General features: G+C 44.8%; 1 pseudogene; it reads right to left on the reverse strand.

Annotated features, from left to right (window-relative positions):
* Positions 1–2,603: 2,603 nt before the first annotated feature.
* On the reverse strand, positions 2,604–16,161 carry LOC110192356 (small ribosomal subunit protein uS5 pseudogene; annotated as a pseudogene).
* Positions 16,162–17,547: the final 1,386 nt, after the last annotated feature.

A 17,547-nucleotide genomic window follows, 5' to 3' on the forward strand; every position in this document is an offset into this window, starting at 1 on the left:
GTGTAGTTTCTGCTTAATCAAAGGAAAAAAGAGGAGGGTCCTAGCTTAAGCTTTCTCCCTACCTTCCTCTCTTTTCCTCTTTCCTCCCCACCATTTTTCTTTCTCTTTCTTTCCCTTCCTCTTCTTCTCATTGGCTTTTTGGACCTCTTTTATCATTTGGCCTATTCCGGTTTTTAGGGTGTTATTTTCTTGAGTATTTTTTTGTGTCTCCTTTACCAAGCTGTTGACTCATTTTTCATGATTTTCTTGCCTCACTCTCATTTCTCTTCCCAATTTTTGCTCTGCCTCTTTTACTTGAGTTTCAGAATCCTTCCTGACCTCTTCCATGGCCTAAGACCAATTCATATTTTTCTTGGAGGCTTTGGATGCAGGAGCTTTGACTTTGTTGTCTTCTTCTGAGTGTGTGTTTTGATCTTCCTTGTCACCATAGTAACTTTCTACAGTCAGAATTTTTTTTCTGTTGTTTGCCCATTTCCCTAGCCTATTTTTTAAAGTAGGGTTCTGCTGCCAGAGTGGAGGGCGCACTGTCCCAAGTTTCAGGGGTTTGTGTAGCTGTTTTCAGAGATATTTCTAGGGACCTGTAAGCTTTCAGTTCTTCCAAACTGGTATTATCTAAGGAGAGGTGTATTTACTCCTCTCCTGGCCTGTGCTCTGGTCTGTGAGAGAACTTTTGCTCTATTTTCTGCCCTGGAACTATGATGAGGGTCTCTCGCTCCACAGTGGCTGCAAGCTCTGGTGTTCTAGTGCTCCTCCTCACCCTGGGACTGCCACCCAGGACTGGGACCTGGATCAGAGTATGAGCAAAGCAACAGAGTCCTGCCTCAGTGCTAGCAAAGGGACCCCTGTAATCTCCTTCTGACCAGTTATTCAACCTCCTTACCATTTGTGGGCCGAGAGCTCTGGAAGCAGCCACTGCCACTGCTGATTCAGTCACTCCAAGGCGGGTTCCTTGTTTGGTGGGCCCTAATCTGCACTGGCATGGCCTGTGCTAGACTGTGCTCCTCTCTCACCCAGGTGCAACAGACCTTTCCTGCTGACCTTCTAAGTGGTCTTTGGTTGGAAAATTATTTCACCCCGTCCTTTGGTGGGTTGTGCTGCTCCAGGAATTGTTTTATGGCATTATTTAAAGGTGTTTAGAGGGGTTTAGGGGAGAGCTTAGGCAAGTTTCTGCCTTTTCTCCACCATCTTGTCACTCCTCTGGTCTCTGTTGAAGAATAATGATTGACAAGCCTGAAGAAAGAGTATCAGCCTTCCTTCAGGAAATGGCTTTTGGAAAATGTGTTGGGGGGTTCATCTGGAAAGCTTCCTCTGTGTTTCTGCTAAGCAATGACCAGGAAAAGCAAGGGCCCTAGAAAATGCCTGCCCCATCCCTGAGCAGATGGCATGGGCATAGTGTGGGCTTGACAAATGTTTAGCGTTACTTCTCACCATGTTTCTGGAAACATGTCAACATTGATCTTCTCTGGAGAACCCTAGGCAAGGCCCTGAATAAAGTGTGTGTATGTGTGTGTGTGTATATGTGTGTGTGTGAGTGTGTGTGTGTGTGTGTGGGAGAGAGAGAGAGAGAGAAATTGAGCCCTGGAATATGGAAACACTATGGTATTTCTATGCTGCTGCAGAACTGGGCACTACCAGAGAGAAGTGGGAGGCAGGGTAAGTCAGGGAGGCAGTCACTCTGGACCTGGGGAGGAAGCATGCCCTGAGATAGGGCTTGAGGGTAGGTGGAGAAAGCTTGGTGTCTGCACACTCTAAAAATCCCACCCTGGAGTATCGCTCCCATGGCCTTACCCTTGTTACAGCAAGCCCTTTGATTCGTCTACAAAGAAGTAGGTATTCACAATCATGATCCTACATCATTTCTAAAACGTACATCTTTCCTCACTGGATTTTTATTGTTCTCCAAAGCCTACTGCTAAATGCAGTAGACAAAGAGAAGGCAGGCATGGAGGAGTGATATTGTGAGAGGCAGTACGGCCTAGTAGAGAGAGGAACACCTGGGTTCAAATCCTGATAATTACTAATTTGATAATTACTAGCTGTGCAACTATGGTTCTTTGATGCTTAGTTTCCTGGACTCTAAAATGGGGCTAATAATACCATAGTACTTGCTTCAGTACTTAGCACAGTGCCTGGCACATAGTAGGTACTTAATAAATATTTATTGAATAAATGAATGCCTCACAGGGTTGTTATGAAGCTCAAATGAGGTAGTGGACGTAAAGCACTTGGCACGCTTTAAAGCATTATATAAATGTTGTTGTTGTTATTGTTATCTTATTCTTCTCTTTTTTTCACATGAAGTTCAGATAGAAACAGTCTTGGGACAAGTCATTAGCCTGCTGTTATTATCTTATATTTAATACTATGTGGACTCTTGTGCAAGAAAATAAAACAACTGATTTTTCTGGGCTGAATGTAAGAATTAGGATGTAAGCTCATCTTCTGTAGACTCACTGTAGGCACCTTCAAGATGACTCCAGTAGTAGACAGGATGATAGGGAAATGTAGATCTTATTCTGCTCCCATGTGATTTTGAGTTCATCTGCTGAGTCTATTTTTTTTTTTAGCAAGCATAGTTCAATTTATTTGTTTATAAAAAACATCTATGTGGTTGCCACAGCAGCTGCTTGGGTTCTTTGGACAGACACGTGAGTGTGAGTCTTCACAAGATGGTCAGTGAATTCCTGACAGGCAGACTTGGTGAACACAGTCTCCTTCCACAGGTCTGGGGTTAGATAGCTGCAGGTTTTGGAGATGGCATCAAAGGTAGCTTTAGCAAAATTGCCCAGAGTTGCAGAAGTATAGCAGTCATCAATTCCAGCCATCATCAGGAGCTTCTTAGGCACAGGAGCTGAGACGATGCCAGTCCCTCTAGGTGCATGGATCAGGTACACCAGAACTGATCCACATTGCCCAGTGACCTTGCAGGGCACTGTGTGAGGCTTGCCAATATTGTTCTCCCAGTAGCCGTGTCTCACAGGAACGATGGACAACTTGGCCAGAATGATAGCACCACCAATAGCTGTGGCCACTTCCTTGGAGCACTTGACACCCAGGCCAGCATGACCATTGTAGTCACTGATAGCCACAAAAGCCTTGAACCTGGTACATTGTCCAGCTCTAGTTTGATCTTCAGAACCTCATCTTTCAATGAAGATCCCAGGAACAAATCTATGATCTCAGACTCCTTGATAGGAAGAGAGAAAAGATAGATCTCTTCCAAAGGCTTGATCTTCATGTCCTTGACTAGCCAGCCCAGCTTAGTGACAGAAACCCACTCCTTGTCTTTGGCCTTTCCTCTCTGGGCCCCACAGCCACAGCCATGGCCTCGACCATGGCCCCCACTGCCGAAGCCACCTCGGACTCCAACTCTGAGGCCCCCGGGGCCACCTACTCCTCCTGCAGCACTGGCATCATCTGCTATTTGATGTTCTTTAGAAGTAGTGAGTCTCTATATTTTGAAAGCTTTTCAATCCTTATAGCTTGGAAATAAGTATTACTTGATATGGCAACATCTATTAAAAATTATTTTTCCAAAACTTCCATGAATCCATGGTATGTCTGGGTGATTGGGAACAACCATTCTGTTTATGATACTGGTCCATTCATTTCAAGTGCAGTTATGTGTCAAATTCTCAGGTATTTTGATGTCTGTATTTATAGTATTGGAATTGGCCACGTGCTATTTTATGAAAGATAGTGAGTTTCAGATGTATAATTCTAGTCATCAAGTCAATCAGTGTTTAACTAGGTATTTGCTAAATTTTTGTGGTCTGCAGTGAAGTGTTGCATGGATTTCTATAATTTTTTTCAAATAATTGGTGTTGATCACTAAATCTGGGCTTCTTAAAGCTAAACCATGTACAATTTCTTATGGTGGCGATCTGATCTTGAATTGCCAATATAAATGTCTCCATTTCTATTTTTTAAAAATCATCACTCAGTCATTTGATCCTTTTTTGTCAGCATGTTGTTAGTTTAATCCAGGTGTCTGTCCCTGTCTTATATCTCAGTTGTTTCATAGGCTCCTTCTGGAGATAAACCACATTTAATTACATTTCATAAATCCATTGACACATACGTATTGTCAGTCTTTACTATTGATTGGTGAAATGATGTCTACTTATTCCCGAAGTAATTTGGTAAGGTTTTAACTGGTTTGTCAAGAGCTCCGAGAACATCTATCAATCTACTTTCTCCTGTTTGATTAGGAAGAGTTAATATCTTATAACTGCCTTAGGGTAACGGGCCCTGTATTTCATTAACACTGTATGGGTTTTTGTTAGTGTACTTTCCTAATAAGGTCATGGTCTATCTCATAGATTCAAGAGTATGTTAAGACTGGTATTGCATAGGTGTTCATTGATTTAAACATGCTCTTCTCATTGAGATTTCATTTCAGGATGCCAGTACGTTTTTTCACCATACAAAGTTTCTCCTTGATAGCTTTATGCTCAATGTATCTTGCCTGGAGGAGACCAAAATATTTGTTAAGTATCACCTTCATCCATTGGCTCAATTTGACCTTCTGATTCATGCTCAAAGCCTGCAGTGTCTATTTTTCCTCAGTGTATATTAGTAATTTTGTGTTTATCAAGGCTGGGTGTCATTTTGATATCATTGGGAAAAGATTCCATGAGAAGGAAAAACTATTTAATGTGTGTCTATTTTGGCAGGTGATTGGTGAGCTGTTTTGATGTGACTCCGTCTTTAAGCAGGAAGCCATATATAGTTCTACTTAGGTGAGATATTATTTGGTTTAAGGCTAGGAAGAACAATAAAGACCTTAAACTGTGTCCCTGAAAAATGTCACGTTTTAGATCAATTGTTTTTGACGTTATTGTGTTGGTGATGCGTCTTAAATAGAGAGCAGATTTCCATGTTGGCATTACTTACTCTAGCTTTCTTATAAGACTTGGGTCTATTTGATAGATTTACAATACACAAATAAACCATGAGTGTGGAACTGAGTCAAAGGCTTTGTGATCATAAAGACAGTATAGAGATTACAGTAATTTGGGACAGCTTGTTCGCTGATCACCGAATCAATAATAAATTATTCTTTACATCTCTGGATCTTTTGGCACATACCCTTTTTGTTCCTCGATCAAATCATGGGTGTGTGTGTGTGTGTGTGTGTGTGTGTGTGTGTGTGTGTGTGTTTAGGGATTTCTTCAGTGATACAAGTTGTGAATGGATTGTGTAAAGCATGTAAACATGTCATTGGTCTATGTTTGGAGGGGTCACTGGTATTCTCATCTTTTGGTAATAATAGATGTGCAATGGCCTATGTTAGGGAAGGGAGGATCAGACTCATGTCTCACAGGAAGTTGGGAAAGTGCTTTTTGAGCAATTCTTACACACTATTACAGTGATGGCTCCTATCCAGCCCTGCCACTTTCCTTTAAGTTGCCTCCTTTGACAGAACTGATGGCTCTGTTGTTGATCCCGAGCTTTCTGTTTGTTCTTTGATCCAGCTCCGTTTTGTCGTGTTGGACTTTTTATGGCCATCAGGACCAGGAGTACTGATCTCTCACATCCTCCTTCTTTGTAATTCCTCTCACCTTTAATTTCTTTCTTTCTTGAGTCTAGATTTCGGTTTGTAATCGATGTGAAATTGTTTATTTGGTTCTTTATGCTGTGTTGAACTCTGTTATCACCTTAACCTTTGTCTTTTGCTTTCAATAGCTAATTAAAGGAATCTGGCATTTCCAATATGTTTTTCTCCTCTAGATTCTATTGCACATGTTAATTTTTTGTTGACTTTAATGTAACAGTATGGTGCTGAAGTTTCCTACTGTACATAAAAGCTAGATAGTGATGGAATTTTCTAGTGACTTTGCACAGATCTTCAATATCTCCTGCAAGTCGCTTCTGCCATCATAGCTGTTGACTTCTATCTTTAGCAGGCATTCCTTCATGCACTTTGGCTCCTGAGGTTCTTACTAGGGCAACAGCTGCCATTGCTGTTGTGTGTGGGTCCTAAAATGCTTATGTTTTCTGCCAAATATTGTGGGAGAAAGAGGTGTTTGTGACAGTTCTATCAAATGGTGTTTTTTTGGAATCATGGACATAATTGATTTACTAGTTGTAAATCCTTCAAACCCATGGTTTTTCAAAATGATAGTCTAAGCACATCCATCTCCTTTTCAAAATAATTTTGAGACATTGGTATTGTTATCTATTATAATTATTATCCTCTTCTCATCTTTTATTTTATTATTTTTAGAATTTTATTTCTTATTCGCAAATAACGAACATTAAATGAAATGACCATTTTCATACATGTAGTAGAACAGAAAAAAAATAATGTACATAAAATGGTGCATATCTATTATGTACAGCTTGCTTTTCTTTTAAAATATATAGTAAATTCAACACATAACTTTAAAGCTGTCTGGCTTTTCTGTAAATCTTTCTGCCTTTCCTTTTGTTCTCTTCTGTGCATTTAAAAATGCTTCAATGACCCTCTTTTCTTTAATTTTTTTGGTGGGAGCAGCTGTCCTATCCCTTAGCCTCCCTCCTCCTCCCACCCCCAAAAAACAAAAACAAAAAACAAAGAAAAGCAAAACTCTCATAACAAATAGGCATAATCAAGCTAAACAAATACCCATATTGGCCATGTCTTCAAATTTAAGCCATTCTTTGCCTTGAGTTTATTTCCTCACTGTCAGAAGGTTCATCATTGGTTTTCTGGAATCTTGGTCAGTTATTTCATTGGTTAAAATTCTTAAATCTGAAGGTTGTTTGTATTTATAGTGTTGTTATTATAGAAATTGTTTTCCTGGTTCTTTTCACTTCATTCTGCATCAGTTCAGATAAGTCCTCCAGGTTTCTCTGACACCATCCCTCTTGTCATTTATTAACACATAATAGTATTCTATCACATTCATACATCATTATTTGTTCAACCATTCCCCAGTTGATGGATACCCCTCTTAGTTTCCAGTTCTTTGCTATAACAAAAGGAGTTGATTTTGTGTGTGTGTGTGTGTGTGTGTGTGTGTGTGTGTGTGTGTGTGTGTACAGGGAAAGGGACAGGGAGAGGGAGAGGGAGAGGGGGAGAGAGAGAACTTTTTCTTCTTTCTTTGGTCTCTTTGGAGTTTAGGGTTGGTGGTGGGATAGTTGGGCCCAGGCGTATGGCCAACTTAGTGATGTTTGGGGCATAGTTCCCAGCTATTTTCTGGAATACCTAGATCAATTGATAACTTTGCCAACAGTGCATTAATGTGTCTCTTTTTCCACAGGGAAACAATTATCTCCAACAGCTGTCATTTTCCTTTTTTTTTGTCATCATTGTTAAAAGGTATAAGGTAGAACCTCAGAGTTGCTTCCATTTAGATTTCCCTAAATTTTAGTGATTTGGATCATTTTTTTCCATGTGGTTGTTGATAACTTAAATTTCTTCCTTTCAAAATTGTCTATTCATATCTTTTGACCATTTATCTCTTAGGAAACAGCTGTCATTCATACATCTGAATTGGTTCTTTATTCCTCTTGGGTGTAGGACCTTTATCAAAGAAACTTACTGCAAAGATTTTCCCCCAGTTAACAGTTTCCTTTCTAATTTTAACTATTGGTTTAGCTTGTGCAAAAGCTTTTTAATTTTATGCAGTTCAAATTATTCATTTTTGTCTTCTATGATCCTTTCTGTCCCTTGTTTGGTCATGAACTCTTTCCTTATCCATAGTATCAAAAAGCATTTTCTTTCTTGCTCCTCTGATTTGTTTATCATGTGATGTTTTATGCCTAAGTTATGTACCTGTTAGGAGCTTGTCTTAGTATACGGTGGGGGACTGTGGTCTATGCCTGATTTCTGTCAGACTACCTTCCTATTTTCCCAACAGATTTTGTTGATAAATGAGTCTTTACCCTAGTGGCTTAGGGCCTTTAGGTTACTCTTCATCTATTATTATCAGCAGCAGTATAGGAATAAGCATACAGGAGTGATCAGCATAATACATACTACCTTTGTGACATTGGGTAAGGGACCTCTCAGGACTTCAGCTTATTTATCTGTAAAATGAATGGGTTGGGCCCTTTTCAGCTCTAGGTTTGTGATCCTATTATCCTGTCACAGGCAAGATGGAGGCATGAATAGGATCTGTGTAGGCAGCGGGGCTGGGAAGCTTCTAAAGAATTTTCGAGCAACAGGAGAAACGGGTGTTGGAAGAGTGAGAGGTTGAGGGAAAAAAGGTGCTTTGTAGCAAGCAGACGCAAAGAGGCCCAAGGGTTATGAGAAATACAGGGGCTGAAATGGAAGTGGCCTGTGGACCAGCAGCCTCTCCCCACCATGGAGACCCTCGATGTTTCAGGGAGAAGTAAAAGAGTGGGGTTAGGAAGGCAGGCTAGTCAGCCGGCCGGCGGGCCTGCCTGCCTGCCTGCCTCATCATTGGGGTTGAAATAGAGACATCTGAAATTTTCCACTGGAAAAACTTGGCAGGATCAGATAGACCCTCACGGGATGGGCAAGGGTGTGGTATGTCTGGAAGGGCTTGAGGCCCCAGGAAAGAAGCATGACCATGAGCACTTTCTTTCCTGTGTGGGAGGTTGGGGGGGGGGAGGTGGGGTGGAATACTCCTTATGGGTCAAGCGGACCAGACAAATGGGGCCCTGCAGCCACAGTGGAGCCTTTCCTGAGGTCTGCTCTTCACCTTTACTGAATAATGAGTTTACCTTGCCTTGGGTTTTCCTTTTTTTTAAGCCTCCAGTTAAAGAAGTGCTTTGCCAAGCAATCAGTTTTTATTGGTCTCTGCCTGGGAATTTTTTTGTCCAGTTGGATTTTTTTTTTTACAAGAAGGACAGTTATTGGCAAAAGTTAAACGTAGGTCATGGCCAACGCTTTACCAGATATAACAGCTCAGGGCTGAGTATGGTGAGGGATGGGTGACTGCAATTTTCCAGAGAAGAGGCATGGCCTAGTGGTCAGAGTGCTAGACTTGAAGTCCAGAAGACCTCAGAATTAGGCACTTGTCAATTCACTGCTAATTATATTTAAAAAAAAAAAAGAAAGAAAAAGGAAAGAGATCATAGGATCCTAGGTCTAGAGCTAGGAGGGACCTCAGAGGTCATCTGGTCCAACCTCCTCATTTTAGAGATCAGACACAGAAAAGTTAAGTGACTTGCCCAAGGTCACACAGCCAGTAAGAAGCAGATATAAGATTTGAACCCAAGACCTCTGATTCCAAAGCCAACACTTTCTATACCATATCATGTTAACTCTTTTTGGATTCTAATCCTGCCTCAGATACTTTCTGTCTATGTATCCTTGGCCTGTCTATTGTGTCCTTTGTCTGTCTGAGTGTTAGTCTTCTCATCTATAAAAGGAAAGGGTAATAACAGCATAGAAAGATCACGTATAGAAAACACTTTGCCAACTTGAATGCCCATTCTTTCAGACCTAGGACCATTACAGAGCCCAAGACAGAGGGAAACAGAATCTGACCAGGCCTTGAAGCCTTGTCGGGGCCCCTGAGCTTGTAGACTGGAAGGATGAATAGAAGCCTTTGGGGCCTGAGAGCAGGAAGTCAGTTGTGCTGTTGGGGATGCCCAGGAGACTGCCCCACCTTCCAGATGTTCCCTCCCTTGCCGACACAGGTTTAAAATGCCTTTCTTGAGTAGAACTCGCATTCCACAGTCAGAGTGTTCAGGGGAGGTCCATTTGACTTCCTTTTCGGAGGTCCTGTTGCAATGGGTGTGGCAAAAGTTGCTTGTCCTTTGTTCTGGACCTTCTGGATGGCTCAGAGTGAATGCAAATTAATTGTTTCTGTTTTGGCCAGAAGCCCTGAGGATCTTCCCCTCCCAGATTGTGGTGAAAGAGAGAGAACAGTAAGACAGTAGGGAGGAGGAGCTAGGGCCCTAAAAGGGGAGGCTGAGGCACTGAGGCCCAACTCCCCTGGCTTCGAAGTTTTCCCAAGCACCTGCCCTTCCAGACTAACCTCGCCTCAGTCTTCTTCACACAGTCTACAAGCGGGTCAAACTGGCCCATTTTATTCATCGTCAAACTTGGCCTTTCCCACCCCATCCTTTGCATAGGCTGTTGTGGGCTCCTGTCGTGCACTCCCTTCTCATCCCCAGCTTCCTCAGAGGCTCATCTAGGGGGTCGTGAAGGCTTTCTTGATCCATCCCACACTGAGTTGTTAGTTATTGATGCTGTCTCCCTCCTCTCATGCCACTGTATTTATTTCTCTGTCTCAGTGTTGATCTTCTCGCCAGAACGTAAGCTTCTGGAGCACAGGCAGGTCATCGTGGAGGCTCTGGGATGTGGTGCCTACTTAATAGATGCTCACTGTATTGAAAGGCTCATTCTGCAGAATTGATGGGATTGAGAGTGAGGAAGCTCTTTGCACAAAGATGACCAAGTTCCCGTCCCAGCTCTGGCAGTGGCCTTCTTCCCTCGGGGGCTACCCTTTGCTCCTGACACATCATGGCTGGAATCTGGGGAAGAAGGAGGGCGGCCAAGGTAATGGTGTGAGCCAGCAGTGGCCTTCCTGCGTGGTGCATGTGTGCCCCAGGTGACATTTCTGACTAAGCACTCCATTCAGGGATTATTTCTGGAGGTCCAGGAATGTCAAAGAAGTGTCTATTTGGGGAAAACTGTCTTTTGCACACGCTGACACAGCATTCAGGCTGCAAACATATTTTCTAATTAAACAGACCACTCTGCATTTCCTGTTATGGGGAAATAAAAACACAACCTGCCGATCCAGCAAGTGGCCTAGTCCAAAATCTGTTTGTGCACAGGCTCTCCCGGGGTTCGGTCCATCTGGGCTCCTTCATGGCCTTGGCAGAGGGAGCTTTGCCATGGCCCCTGGGTAAGGGCTTCCCCTCTGCAGCCTTTCAGCCATCTCCTCAGACCAGGAGGCCCCAGCACACAGACAGGGGGCTGCTGAAATTTCTCCTGCTTTCATGAGCAAGCCACCCTCATTAGCTTTCCAACCAGATCTGTAGCAATTGGCAGTTTCTTCCATTTTCATTTGCGGCCCAGCAAGGCGAGGCAGAGGAAGGAGCAGATGGCTGGTGCAGAGTTCAGATTGGTATGGGGGATTTGGGGGTGTGTGTGTGTGCTTGTGCGTGTCCAGCTTTTGACAGCTTGGGGAGTGTGCTTGTGTATAGGAACATATGTTGAAATGGAGGGTGGGGGGAGATCTGGACACTGTGTCCCTCCCACTCTCTGGCTGGGGCCACCACTCTTGGAGTTGGGGGTAGGAGAGGGCCAGAGTCTTCTTGCCAGCTCTCTGAGGGCTTCGAGATCTCCTGCGTCAGCTCTTCTAGGAACGTGCTCAACAAGTCTCCCCCCCCCCACCCCCTTTGGTCCAAGGGCAGCAGCAATGAGGAAAGCAGATGGAGGCTAATGGCCAATGGAATTGTAGGGGAAGGGCACCCTCCAGCGGCCAGCCTTACTGTTGCTGCTGCTGCTGTTGCTGCTGCCGCCGGGATTTCTAGCAAGTGGGTCTTTAATTGGGGTGAATAATTGGTTCAAGAAGTGAGCTCCAGACAAAGCATGTGTAGCTGATAGCCTGGGGGGAGCTGCTCCCGAGAGTGTTCTGAGCATCTGAGATTCAGATAGCTCCCATCAGTCTAAGAGGCAGTTGGAAGTTGTCACATCTGGTAGTGGAAAAGGCCTGAGGCTAAGCAACCTGAGCTCTGGCTTCTCAGTTGTTGAACAGAGTGGCCATTTCATTTCTCTGTGCCTCAGTTTCTTTATTTGGAGGAAGCCCAGAATTTCAGAGGGTCCTCAGATAGCAAGTAGTCCAACTTGTCCCCTCCACGCTGTACTCAGCAAGTAGCTATGTAGCCTCTATTTGCAGCTCTCCAGTGATGGGGAGTCCACCTTCTCCAAGTACAGCTTCCAGTGGTTAGGGGGCTCCCAGCTTTGCTCTATGAGGACAAACGGAACAAGGCTAAGCTCTCTCCCTACCCTCTGTGCCACAGGTTTTTCAGAGGGTCATATGATCTGGAGCTATTGAGGACTAGATGGCATCTAGTCCAGTCGAAGATGAGGAAACTGAGGCGCAGAGGGGGGAAGGGGCATGCCCAAACTCCCATAGGTAGTGTCAGAAACAAACTTTGAATCCATGTTCTCTGACTCCCAAGATGGTGTTTCCCCTGTTTATACTGTGCTGCCTCTGGACCGGATTGTTGTGAGAATCAAACAAATTAGCTTTGAAATGTTATGAGGACCAAACATGTAATAATAGTTGGCATTTATGTAGCACTTTTATGTTTGTAGTTTTCTTTACTTACATGATCTCATTTGATCCTGTGTGGCAGGCACTATTATTATATACATTTTACAGATGAAGAAACTGAGGCCAAGAGCAGTGAAATCATTTGCCCAGGGTCATATGATCATCAATTTTGAGCTAGAAGGGACCTTGAAGACCATTTAGTTAATATCTCCTATGTTACAGACAGAGGAAACTGGTGGGTCACACAGGTAGGAAGTGGGGGAGGAGAATTTGAACCCATCTTCCTCATTCCCAGTTCAGTATGCCAGGCTGCCCCTCAATTGGAATTATTGTAATTTAAGGGATTTGTACTCCTTGAACAGCAGTGACTCCAACTCTCAGCTGTTTGCTAAGGAAACAGAAGTGACTTCTGTCACAGACAGTATGTAAGTGCAATGGATGAGGCATCCCTGTTAATATGCTAGGAACCCTGGGAAATTTAGAGAATACCCAGTGATTGTCCTCTCTGTCAAGAAACTCCTTCTTGTCTCCTCCCATTGACAGTTCCACTGTTGCCATCTTAGGTGATCTTTTTTTTTTTTAATACATACTCACATATCCTCTTTAACCTTATTCCTCCCCTTCCTCCTCCTCTGCCAATTTTTTAAATTCAGCAAGCATTTATTAATTACTTGATATGTACCAGGTACTGGGTTAAGCACTTTATACATATTATCTCATTTGATCCTTATAACAACCCTGAGAGGTGTTTGCTATTATTACCCCCATTTTACAGTTGAGGAAACTGAGGCAGACAGAAGTTAAGTGACTTGCCCAGAGTCAGGCTGCTAGTAAGTGTCTGAGGCTAGATTTTAGAACTCAGGTCTTCATAACTCCGGGTCCACCGTGCAGCAAGTAGTCTCATTTTTTTGGCTAGGGAAAAAAAATGCATGGAGGAGAGTACTGTTCAATAAATCCAGCAAAATAGACAGGATCCAGGTTGTGAGGGGGTTTAAATGTCAAACAGAGGCAACAGGGAGCCATTGGAGCTTTTTGAGCAGGGGAGTGACCCATGCAGATTGGAGAGAGAGAAACTGAGGCAGGGAGACCCATGTGGGGGAGAAGTGGAGAGAAGGAAGGGGAAGGATGAAAGAGAGGTTGTGAAGGTGGAAATGACAGGATTTGTCACCTGATTAGATAGGTGAAGTGAGGAAGAGGAAGGAATTGTGGTTGACTCCCAGTGCTGGAGCCTGGATCCTAGCCTCCCCCCAACCCCCACCCCCAAGTTTGGCCCCCTTCCCATGGGCTCTTCCTCATGCTTCAGAAGACCCCTCATTCCAAAGATGGTCCATTCCAGCTTTGGGAAGGGTCTCTCAATCCCTAGAGTGGCCTACCCACCTCCATTATCCCTGGGGACATCTAAAGAGGGAATCCAGTTGGAATCATAGCTGAAGCCAAATGGGCCTGGGCCTGGTTTTGCTTGCTTTCTGTCTCTGGTGCTTGGTGATTGAATCAATCACTTCAGAGTCTCCAACAGATCATAGCAAGCCCTCCATTGGGTTATTTGAGTGAAAAAAAAGAAGAAAACTTAATAAGTGTTGAGTCGAGGCAGATAGGGTTTTTTGGTGGGCTGGCCTGGGAAAGCAGCCCCCACTCATGCCATTAGGTTTGTAGGTAGGGAGTGGCAATGGGCTTGTCACATGGGCACTCGTGAGGGAGCAGAGGGTACTGTTGGTAGATTGACACAGGGAGGCACGGTCCAATCTCTGTCATGAGGGCATCAGGAGAATGGCTGCCTCTTTGGCCTCGTAATTGTTTTCTTTTATTAACTTTTTAGTGCTTTTCCCCCCTCCCTGTAATTAGCCCTGATGATTAGCCTCTGTGGAGTTTGTTCGTTAAGTACTAGGGAGTGTGAAAATGGCAGGGAGTGGGCAGCAGTCTGTATACTTTGCAGCTGCTCTCGGCAGAGAGGGAGGGCTGGAGTTGGCATCGGCGGCGGGGTTGTTAGAAAGCTGCTGATTTAGAGCGGGCATTAGGTGCCCAGAAAGATTTGGGAGAAAAAGGTGTTTAGAGGGTCCATTAATGAATCCAATGGGGAGACTGAATTATTTCTCTAAGAATGCAGGCCATTTATTTTTAAGAACATATGAGGGGCCTTTATATCTTCAAGTTACTAAGTGCAGCTTGTGGCTGAGAGAAAGGGGAAAGGGGGTTATTTCTGACTCTCTCCCTCCCCCCACCCCTTTGGGTTCTCTGAGAACTTTGCCTCGATAAAGATGCCAGCCCCGAGTTCCCAGCCATCTCACAGGGTTGTGCAGCTGACTGTGCCTTACCACGTTCACTGGGAGCCAGAGCCTTTCTAATGGAAGGAAGGCCTCCAGCCCAGGTTCTTAAATGCCGGGCCGCTGGGCTGCTGGGTAGGAGGCCAGGGTCCTAAGCCGGCCGGGCTGTGGGACCTTAGGCAAATCATTTTCCCTGTCTAGGGGAAGGGTGGGTTGGTCTGTACAGTTTCCATCCCTGGAGCATTCTCTGCCACTCCCAGGCTGGAGGGAATTGCAAGACCTATTTCTTGTGATAGATTGCCAAGACAGGCCCTTCTTAAACTATTTTATTTATTTTAAAGTTTTATTGATGCCCTCCTACCCCCAGTGAGGCTTCCCTTGAAACAAAGTGGGAAAACCAGTTAGACAAAACAAGGAATACATCACCGGTAACTGACAAAGTATGCAGTATTCCACACCCATGGTGTTCCACTTCTCCCAGGGAAGGAGTGAGGTACATTTCCTTGTTTATCCTCTGGGGCCAAGATGGGTAGTGAAGTCCAGTCTTGATCATACTAATGGTGATTGGGGCAAGGGGGAAACCATTGCTTAGAAATCCAAGGGGATTTACGCACTCTACAGAGAGAGACAGGGACAGTGTGTTATAGTGAACTGTGGCAGGTCCTGTGATTTCATCAGAGGATGGCAGGGGTGAATGCTGTCCACTGAGGCAGATGCCATTCATCTTGTAGTCTTAAAACCTTGTCTGAGGCTCAGGGATTTGCTTCTGGTCACACAGATGGGATTGGAAGTCAGTCAGAGGTAGCGTTCTGTCCACTGTGCCTGCTGCCCTCTCTCCTTCCCCCTCCTGTCATCTCCTCTTTCTGTGTGGTATTCCCCCATGAGAATGTAAATCTTTTAGAGTTGGGGCCATCTTGTTTTCTTGCTTTTGCCTCCCCAGCACTTAGCACAGTGCCTGGCACATAGTCAGGGCCTCATAAATGCTTCATTTCTCTCTCTCTCTCTCTCTCTCTCTCTCTCTCTCTCTCTCTCCTCTCTTTTTGCTAGGCAATGGGGTTAAGTGACTTGCCCAGGGTCACACAGCTAGTAAGTGTTATGTGTCTGGGGCCAGACTTGAACTCAGGTCCTCCTGACTCCAGGGCTGGTGCTCTGTCTGCTGCGTCACCTAGCTGCTCCTGTCTCTCTTTTTAATACTGTGAGTTGCTGAGTTGTTGATGCTGTAGTTGTAATTAAACTTGGAGGTGGAGGACCTTGATTCAAAGCTCTAGCTTTGTGACCTTGGACAAGTCACTTCCCTCTTTGGGCTTCAGTTTCCTATCTGGAAGACGAGGGGGTTGGTCTAGCTGACCTTTGAGTCTCTCCCTCAAGCCTCTGTCATCCCCTATTAGTGGCCCAAGGTCAGAGGCCATTCCCCACCAGGAGCTCAAGCATCCACAAGGAAGCCTCCATGGGGGGGGCACATTAGGGGGCTCTGGGAAAGGGAGCTGTTACTGCCCAGGGCAAGATTATTCTTCCTCAGGCCTCTTGAATTCCGTGCGTCCAGATTCCAGGGCAATCTTGTGTCCAGTGTCTACTCTGTGCCAAGCACTGTGCTGGGCATTGGGGATAGAGATAAAAGTAGCCTAGTCTCTTGCCCTCAGGAAACTTGTATTCTACCGAGGCACCTTGTTATGAGGTCCCTTGGATATTTTTTCCATCTTACGCTCCATGTTGGGAGTAGGGGTAGTTGTTACTCTTACAAAATGCATTTCAGAGCAGCCTTTCAGCTTGTAAGCACGTCTCTGCCCACTTTGGCACTCTGTGTGGGCGTGTCTTTGGGGCCTAGCTGTCCATGGTAAGGTTTTGATCAGTTACACTTTTTGAACACACCCTCACCCAGGCGATCCATGTCTGAGAGTGTGAGAGCTGTGCCAGGCTTGCCTGGGGGCCTGCTGTGCAAGAGGTGCCAACCTTTGAACACGGCCATTGTTGACAGAGCTTGACAGAAATCGCATCTGCCTCTCTTTTTTGGCTGCGAAGCCATTGTATCCAAGGGCCTTGTGGTATGGGTTGGCCCCCTGTCATGCAGGGGCCTCAGGACATCTGCCCCTCTTGCCCACTGGAAGCAGCAGGCTCCGTTCTTCCGCCAAGAGAGCCAGCGACAAGCCCCACTGATTGTCACCTCCGTCTGGATGGTCCGTATGGGCCGCGCCTCGAGAGTCTCGGCCTGAAAGGCACTGGCACCAGGCTGCCCTCATTAGTGCCTTTCATTTGATTTTGCAGATCTGAAGTTTGGGCCTTTTATATTCAGTAAATACTCTTATGCAAAATAACACGAACGAGTTCCTGTAGGGCTTGGGTTAGTAGCTTCGAGTGTCTTGGCTTCCTTGGACTTCAGTCCTCTCATCTGTAAGATGAAGGGCTTGGCTTAGATCACCTTCAAGGTCTTCTCCAGCTAGAAATTTAAAAAAATCCACATTCAATTCACACAAAATCCAATTGGATTTGATTCTGTTCATCACTTATTAATGTACTTACTAGCTGTTAGGCACCAAGGGAGGTCCCAGAGATACAAAGGTGCGAATGAAATGGACTCATCCCTTAAGGAACCTGCATTCTACTGGGAGAACAACACATACCACACAAGTGAATACAAAATAAATTCAAAGTAGTTTGTTGTGGGGAGGGATGGGTAGTGGGACATGAATACTCAGGGGAATCCAGAAAGGCCTTTTGTAAGGCGGGACACTTGAGATGAGCCTAGAAGCCTCTTTTCTTCTCCCACTCCTTCCATCTACCAGCTCTTACTGAAACCCGGCTCCCCCTAGGACATGGCCTCCCTGGCTACCCCCAAGACTACTGGCTGTACCTTCATTCATTCTCCTCAGCTTACTGCTAGAGGCAGGAGAGTTGGAATACTGCTTGCTCCCCATGGCCACCTCCAGGGTCTACCCCATCACTTAGTAACCTCTCCTCCTTTGAGGTTCATGCGGTTCACCTCTACTACCCAGTTAAAGTCTGGTAGCTGTTGTCTCTAGACCTTGACATCACTCCCCTACCTTCCTCAATGAGTTTGGTACCTGGATCACAATTTTTCTCTCCTCTCCAACAGTTAC

Source organism: Phascolarctos cinereus, unplaced genomic scaffold, assembly GCF_003287225.1.
Source record: "Phascolarctos cinereus isolate Bilbo 61053 unplaced genomic scaffold, phaCin_HiC Scaffold_8;HRSCAF=390, whole genome shotgun sequence".
NCBI lineage: Eukaryota > Metazoa > Chordata > Mammalia > Diprotodontia > Phascolarctidae > Phascolarctos > Phascolarctos cinereus.